Source organism: Dipodomys merriami, unplaced genomic scaffold (genome assembly GCF_024711535.1).
Source record: "Dipodomys merriami isolate MVZ:Mamm:240054 unplaced genomic scaffold, mDipMer1.0.p SCAF_3, whole genome shotgun sequence".
Taxonomy (NCBI): Eukaryota; Metazoa; Chordata; class Mammalia; order Rodentia; family Heteromyidae; genus Dipodomys; species Dipodomys merriami.
The window spans coordinates 41,432,110-41,440,069 of NW_027204492.1; the positions used below are offsets into that span (position 1 = coordinate 41,432,110).

General features: G+C 50.2%; 1 pseudogene; it reads left to right on the plus strand.

The window, feature by feature from the left end:
• Positions 1-271: 271 nt before the first annotated feature.
• On the plus strand, positions 272-4,756 carry LOC138839775 (B-cell CLL/lymphoma 9 protein-like; annotated as a pseudogene).
• Positions 4,757-7,960: the final 3,204 nt, after the last annotated feature.

Below are 7,960 nucleotides of genomic sequence, written 5' to 3' on the forward strand. Positions count from 1 at the left end.
ACTGCCGCTGCTGCTGGCCTGGATCCTTGACCCCTCGGGCTGAGATCCACCGGACCGAAGCTCCCCCCTCCCCCATCGCGGCCCTATGCCCAGCCCTCCCCCACCATGCCTCGGCCTAAATGTGAAACTAGCTGGTGTCACTCCACTTTGACCTAAACAATCCCTTCTATATAGCTGGGATCGTTCTTAGAAAGCTCGTTTGTATCCTCATGTAGAAGATAGAGCAAATTGGACATCTTGAAAGTGATGGTCACCTTTGGGCAGAGGGCAGATGACTCTCCTCCAGGATGAACACAGCAGTATCGTGACCCTTGGGGTTTGGTATGCCCTGGAGATGCGAGATTTTCCTTTTGCCGTAGGAGGCACACACCCAGAGAATGCGGAAGCTGCTAGAGGAAAGGACTCACTTCCACAGCGGAGAAAAACAAAGAGGAAAAAGGCACACCGGTGGCCATCGCTAAGGGACGCACCAAGGAGACAGTGGGCCCCTGCTCCCACCCCCAGCAGCTTCTTTGGTTGCAGCCCAGAGGAACTCGGGGAGCTGTCCCTGTATGTGATTGCAAGCTCAGGATTTCAAACAATACATTCCAGTAACCCTAAAGTGAGGAACTCTCCATCGCAAAACACACACAGTAGCCCCAAGTCAAAGCAAGATGTGATAGTTCATCCCATCTGGAAACCCCCAGGTGGATTCTAAATTCTCCAATCAGGATCAACCCGGTGGCTCCACCAGCCAATCCCAACCATGTCCTTGTGACTCCAATAGTGGGGCCATACTCCTGAAGCACTTCCTGGCCCAGGTGGGAGCTTGGGGCTGAAAAATGGGGCTGGAAATGGTGCCAAGGGCAAGGGGAAAAATGAGTGAAGTATTTCCAATGACTCCTTTGATCAGAGAGATCCTGGGTCTCCAAATGATGACTCTGACATAAAAGAATGTAATTCTGGAGACCACATCAAGTCCCAGGATTCACACACTCTATTCTCTATGATCCCATACACTGTGGTGGCCCCCAGGTCTTCCACCCCCTCTCACCGCCAGATTACTACCCCTAAGCCCACTCTTACGCAGAAGACTCCAGACAAAGTGGTGTATGTGCTTTCTACTGAGTTGGCCAATAAAGCTGCCAAAGCTGTATTGAAGGGCCAAGTTGAAATGATCGTCTCTTTCCACATTCAGAACATCTGCAACAGCAAGACAGACAGAAGCACAGCTCCTCTGAACACACAGATACCTGCCGTGCGGAACGATCCAAAAACTCTTGCACAGCAGCCCCCGGACAATCAGGACCAGAATTCTGCCCAGAACACAGACTGTAGCCAACTCCACCAATTCCAGAACCAGCACCCAAGCCCACCACATCCAACACCTCCCCCCGACCCCCCCCCCTTCCCTGGACCAGGAGACTCCTGGGTAGACAACAAACTAATTTCTCCAGTGGGCAGCCCTCCAGGCACCACTCCTCTGCAACTGGACAGTATTGCGCCAAACTCGACGCCCTGGGGAGCAGCAGCTCTTCAGCAGATCAGAAGACCCCCCCCATCTCCACCAGTGTCCAGGAGTGGGCCCCCCACACTTGGAGATAACCTCTCAGGAGCAGTTGGAACACCTTGAGTGCTCCTAACAAACTCTCAGAGACATCCAGTGCATGCTATTCCCTGAGGAGAAAGAATTCACAAGAGGTCAAACTAGGGGAAGCCCGCTGAACCCCTGGGGTATTAGATGGGCCCTGGAAAAAAACAGAAAGGCTAATCCAGGCCATGATATCTCAATCACAAAGTCTAATAAGGGGCCTGGGTCCCGCACAGGCGTGGGAGCTCCATTTGGTCCTCAAGGCCAAAGAGATATCCCCTTTTCTCCCAACAAAATGGTTTCACCTTCTTTGAACTCAGGGCCCGTCGGCCTCGACCACCTGGACCACAGGACTGCAGAGCATATCGCGTGGCTGAAGCTGCAGCAGGAAGTCCACTAGGAGAAAAGGCAGAAGCAGGAGCAAGTGGTGATGCAGCAGTGCCCCCTGCAGGACATGATGGCTCACCAATACCTGGCCACGGGGCGTGGTCCGAGGGCCTCCCCGCCCTACCAGATGGCTCCAGGGGAAGGCTGGGCCCCCGGAGCTACCCAAAGGCATCCACATTTCACACTCTCTGCGTCTGCGGGACAGTCCCAGCATGCTAGGCGGCCAGATGCACCTCCCTGCTTTCGCAGGGATGATGAACTCCAACATGGAGGGGCCCAGTGTCCCCAGCGCAGAACGTCTGCCGGGGCTTTCTGGAGTCAGTTGGCCGGGACCATGTGCCCAAAATCCCAGATGGCCGAAACTTTCCTCCTGGCCAACGTGTCTTCAGTGGTCCTGGCCAAGGGGAGCGCTTCCCAAACCCCCAGGGGTTGTCAGAAGAGACGATCCAGCAGCAGCTGGCAGAGAAACAGCTGGGCTTCCCCCCACACACACCACAGGAATGAGCATGGAAGACATCCGGCCTAGCCTGGAGGTGAACAGGATGGTGGACGGCTCCCAGCACTACCTGGAGCTTGGGAATAATCCCATGTTCCCTCTGATTCCAGTGGAGGGGCTGCTGAGCCACTTCCAGAGGGGGACTTTCCCAAGGGAATGCCTCCACAGCACAGCCCTGGGCAGGAGCTGGAGTTTGAGCTGGTTCCTGGTGGGCTGAAGGGGGATGTCTGTCACAATGTCAGCATGGTGTCCAGCTCTAAGATGATACCTCAGAAGATGAGAGAGGCTGGGGCAGGCCCTGAGGACAGGATGAAGTTGGGGCCAGGAAGCTCAGACATGCTGCCTGGCCAGCAGAAGATTGTGCCTCTGTCGTTCAGAGAGCATCCACAGCCCGAGGACCACATGGGCCCCTGGCCCTTCCTTCCCCTGTCTCAGGAGCCAGGCAGCAAGTAGCTTGTGAAACCTCCAAGAACCCTTTGGGCCTGACCAAAGCACTTACAGTGGGCTCAACCATGTGCCACCACTACTTCTCAACCCTTCCAGCAACCTCAATAGCATCAACCCCGCCCTGCCTGACCAGCAGGGCCTGGGTGGAAAGCCCTTAGATATACTGTGGCTGGAAGCCAGGTGCATTTCCCAGGCATGAATCCTCTGAAATCACCCACCATGCACCAAGTCCAGTCCCAATGCTGGGCTCAAATTTCCTCAGACTCTCTCACAGCTGGCAGACATGCTGGCAGGCCCAGCTGCTGCTGCATCCCTTAAGTCCCACCCCCCTAGTCTTGGGGTCTGATGCTGCTTCATCTGTTCACCTGAAGTCTCCATAGCTTCCTGCCTTGCCACCTGGATACACCTCCTCCCCGCAGCCTGCCCTCCAGAGTCCTGGGATCCCTCCAAACCACTAGGCACATTTCACCATGACCTCACCAGTCATGTTGGGCAGTGTGGAGTGGAGTGTCCCTCCCCCACCTCCTCCCACCACCAGCCAGCCTGCCTCTGTGAATATTCCTGGAAGTCTTCCCTCCAGCATGCACACTATGCCTCCTGAGCCCACCCGCTCTCCATCATGATGTCTCAAATGTCCAAGTTTGCAATGCCCAGCTCCACCCCGTTACACCACAATGCCATCAAAACCTTGGCCAGTTCTGAAGACTCCTCTCCTGCTAGGCCTCCCAACCTACCTGTCAATGAATAATAGGCCAGTAAATGGGCATTAATACACAGAATCCTGGAGTTTCAGGTCCAAACCCCAGGGTTCCGATGCCAACCCTAAGTCCAATGGGAATGACCCAGCCACTTTCTCACTCCAATCAGATGCCCTTTCCTAAGGCCATGGGACCCAAACGTACCTCCTCAAGGGGTCCCCATGGGGCCTGGCTTGATTCCCCACGATGCCATCCTGGGGCACTGGTCCCATGGAACCTCACAAACACATGGGCTTCCCCCAGGGCTTCCCTCCAGTCCAGTTCTTTCTCCCCTCCCCCCAGCAAGTCCTGTTTCCCCACAATGGGCCCCAGTGGGGGCAGCTTCCCTGGAGGGATGGGCTTCCCTGGAGAATGCCCTCAGCAACCTAGCCCAAAGTTCCGTAGACACAGCACTTTGCAAGCCTGGAAGCCCTGGGGGTCTGACTCCTTGGCCATGCTAGGGAACAGCATGCCTTCAATGATTACAGACCCAGACCTGCAGGAGGTCATCTGCCCAGAGCCAGTAGCATCCCCTAGTTCAACCTGTCAAGCATCATTCCCTCCTAGAAACCCGGCCAGACTCTGTAGTACTTCCCTTGAGGGGAAGTCCCCAGCTGGAAGCAGCCCCCGGGGGACCTGGCCCGGGTTTCCGCACATGCAGGGGATGAGGGGCCACCAGGCCCCCAGGATGGGACTGGCATTGCCTGGCATGGGAGGGCCGGGGCTGGTGGGTACTCCAGACATCCCTCTGGTCATATTGCCCTCTTTGCCTGGCCACAACCCCATAAGGCCCCCGGGCCTTTCTCCAGCAAGGCATGATGGGCCCTCACCACCGCATAATGTCACCAGCCCAGTCCTCCATGCGGGGCCAGCTTGCCCTGATGAGCAACCCGGCCGCTGCTGTGGGCATGTAAGTATAGTGGCACCTCTGAGTTCTACACCCACCCGAGGCCCGTGGGCTCTCCAAGTATGATGATGTACATGCAGGGCATGATGGCACCCCAACAGAACAACATGGTCCCCCACACACACTCCAATGAGGCCTTTGGGCAGGGTGTCGATGTGGGCATGGGTGGGTTCAGCCAAGGCCCTGGGAACCCAGGAAAAATGATATTCTAAGCTGTTAAGGTTGAACGTGGTGATGCTTGTCCAAAAAAGATTCCAGGCCCTCGGCTCGGCCGGGAGGGGCTGCAGCAGGATCGTCTGGTGGTCAGCAATAGGAGGAGACAGACCTGAGTGGGAGGCAGCTTTGGGAGACAGGGGCATATCAAGAATGTATGGATTTACCAGAGAAACAAAGTGAGTCATTTAATCAACAGCTGTTTTGGGGGCGGTTAAGATTTATTTTTAAAAAATTTATTTTTGTGGACTTGGGTATCCCATGATGGCACCTGCTTTGGAAATCTGTAGCTGCGCTTTGAGAACTGCCGTGGGTCAGGAGCTGCCCCACTCTGTGTATCTATGTCCTTTGGACTGGCTTCTCCCAGAATTCCTTTCTGCTTTTATTGTTCATAGTTCTGAGGTTTGGGTTTGTTTGTTTGTTTGTATTTTGGGCTTTTTGTTTTGTATCTGATGTGTGTATTGTATTATACTGTAAAAGATTTTAGAGGCAAAGACTTTAGTCTTTGGGACAAGAAGAGAACAGGAAAGCTGGGCTGTTTAGGTGGACAGTCCATCTTCAGGCCTTTATACTTTATATGTATATAAAGTATATATTTATTTATTTATTTATTTATATATATATTTATATATAAAAAAGAAAACTATGACGTCAAAGCACAGTATTAATGAAAAGCACAAAAAAGGAACTAAGTTCAGCAGGGAGGGTTGGGTGAGGGAAGAAGTTTTATTCTTTTTAAAAATAATGATGCTTAAGATATTTGTTGGTGGTGTTAGTTTGCTTTTTTTCCATTTCTAGTGCTTTCTTCAGCACAGTCTACAATATACAAACCAATCATCATGTTTTTCTCCCCTCTCTGTACAGTCTAGGTGTGTTTCCTCCCCTTGCGACCCCCAATGGCGACCTCCTCTCCTCTCCCCTTGGCCCCAGCAGGAAGATCTGGGGGGGGGGGGTTGACCTCTGTTCTTTTTCCCTTATCCTCTCTCTTCCCTATTATTCTCTTCATTGCTCACCTTGTTTTCTGTTCTTAGGAGAATTCCCAAGTGAATTTTATTAATGTAGGGAGTGGAGGAGATGCTAAAAGCTATCCAGGACTTTTTTGTCTGGGTTTTGTTTTTTAAGTTTTGTGGTTCCCTCTTCCCTTTCTTCTCTCTTCCATGCAGAAAACGTTCTGTGTAACCTCCATTAAATTTGGTACAAAACCACTTGCCAGAGCTGTGGTATCAGAAAAATAAAATATATTGTTTCTTACAAAAAAAGAATACATGTGTTTGTAGAAAGACAAAAAACACACATTCTCACTTATATGTGGAATCTTAAAACAAACTCAGAAGCAGAGTGTATAATAGTGGCTGTTGGTCAACAAGATAAAAGACTACTATAAAAAGAGGAATAAGGGGCTGAGAAGGTGGCTCAGTGGTAGAGCGCTTGCCTTGCATGCATGAGGCCCTGGGTTTGATTCCTCAGCACCACATAAGCAAAAGAAAAAGAAAAAAGCTGGAAGTGGTGCTGTGGCTCAAGTGGTAGAGCGCTAGCCTTGAGTTGAAGAGCTGATGGGACAGCGCCCAGGCCCAGAGTTCAGGCCCCACGACCGGACCCCCCCCCAAAAAAGGAATAAACAATAAGTATTTAAATACAGAACAGTATCTAAGGTGATGAATATGTAAATTGACAGTCATTCCACTTGTATACATATATAGCATAGCCTCACTATGTACCTCACAATTACATACATTAAATTTTTTAATAAAATAAAATAAAGCCACCAAAAACTAAAAATAATTAAAACATACACTAGAATGTCAGCCAAAATACCAACTCTAAAACATATTAGTTGTATGGTATTGAGCAAGTTACCAAGATTCCAGTTTCCTTATCTGTGAAGACAGCAATAATACCTAACCCGTACAAGTTTTGTGACAGAACCACATGAGAGTATTTGAAAGGTGCCTGACACAGAGAACACTCACTATAAGTTAGCTACCATTGTTTTTCCTACGGATCTGGGAGACCAGCTTAGTGCACAAGATGCTGTCAAGGAAGAGCCAGGCTGAACGATGAAAAGACAAAAAAGACTATAGTGATGCTTGGTGTTGGTGGCTCATGCTTGTAATCCCAGCTACTCAGAAGTCTGAGATCTGAAGATCACTGTTCAAAACCAGCCAGGGTAGGAAAGTCCATGAGAGTCTTATCCCCAATTAGCCATTAAAAAGTCAGAAGTAGAGCTGTGGTTCAAGAGCACTAGCCTTGAGCCCAGATCCTGAGTTCAAGCCTCAGAAGCAGGACAAATAAAAGGATTATGAGGAATAGGCAATCATGAAAAAGTTATATAGAAATTTTGAGAGTCAAGTCAAACATTAGATGTTAGCTAGAGACCAGGATTTAACAACCCACTGGGCCAGGCACTAGGGACTGACACTGTAATTCTGGCTATGTAAGGTTGAGAATGGGAGGATTGCGGTTCAAGGCCAGCCTGGACAGAAGTGTTGTGAGACCCTTTTTCAATTCATAGCTAAGGGAATGGTGTACAACTATTCTCTAAAGTTATGTGGGAGGCTGAGATTGGAAGGACCAAGGTGCCAGACAAGCCTAAGCAGTAAAGTCTGAGAATGCTTGTAATCCTAGTTACTCAGAAGGCTGAGATCTGACCTTCACAGTTCAAAGCCAAACCAGGCAGAGAGGTACATTTGACTCTTATTCTCCAATTAACCACTCAAAAATCAGAAGTGGATCTGTGGTTCAAAATAGAAGAGTACTAACCTTGAGCAAAAGAGCTCAGGGACACCCCCCAGACTCTGAGTTCAAGCTCTAAGAATGGCACAAAAAATACCTGAGAGATTCCACCTTGAAAGAAGTCAGACAAGATGGTCTACTCCTGTCATCCCAGCAACTATGGGAACTCTAAAGTAGGTAGACTGCAGTCCAGGCCAGACCTAGGTATGAGCCAGACCCTATGCAAAAATAAATGCTAAAAAACAGGACTAGAGGCATGACTCCACAGAAAAATACCAGCCTACCAAGTGTAAAGTCTTGCGTTCAAACCTCAGTATAACACACACACACACACACACACACACACACACACACACACACACACACACACACACACACACACACACACACACACCAAATAGAAAACCCAGAGTATTTACTCATTTTATCTCCTATGTGCCCAAATGCTTCGAGAATCTATTCCACAATCC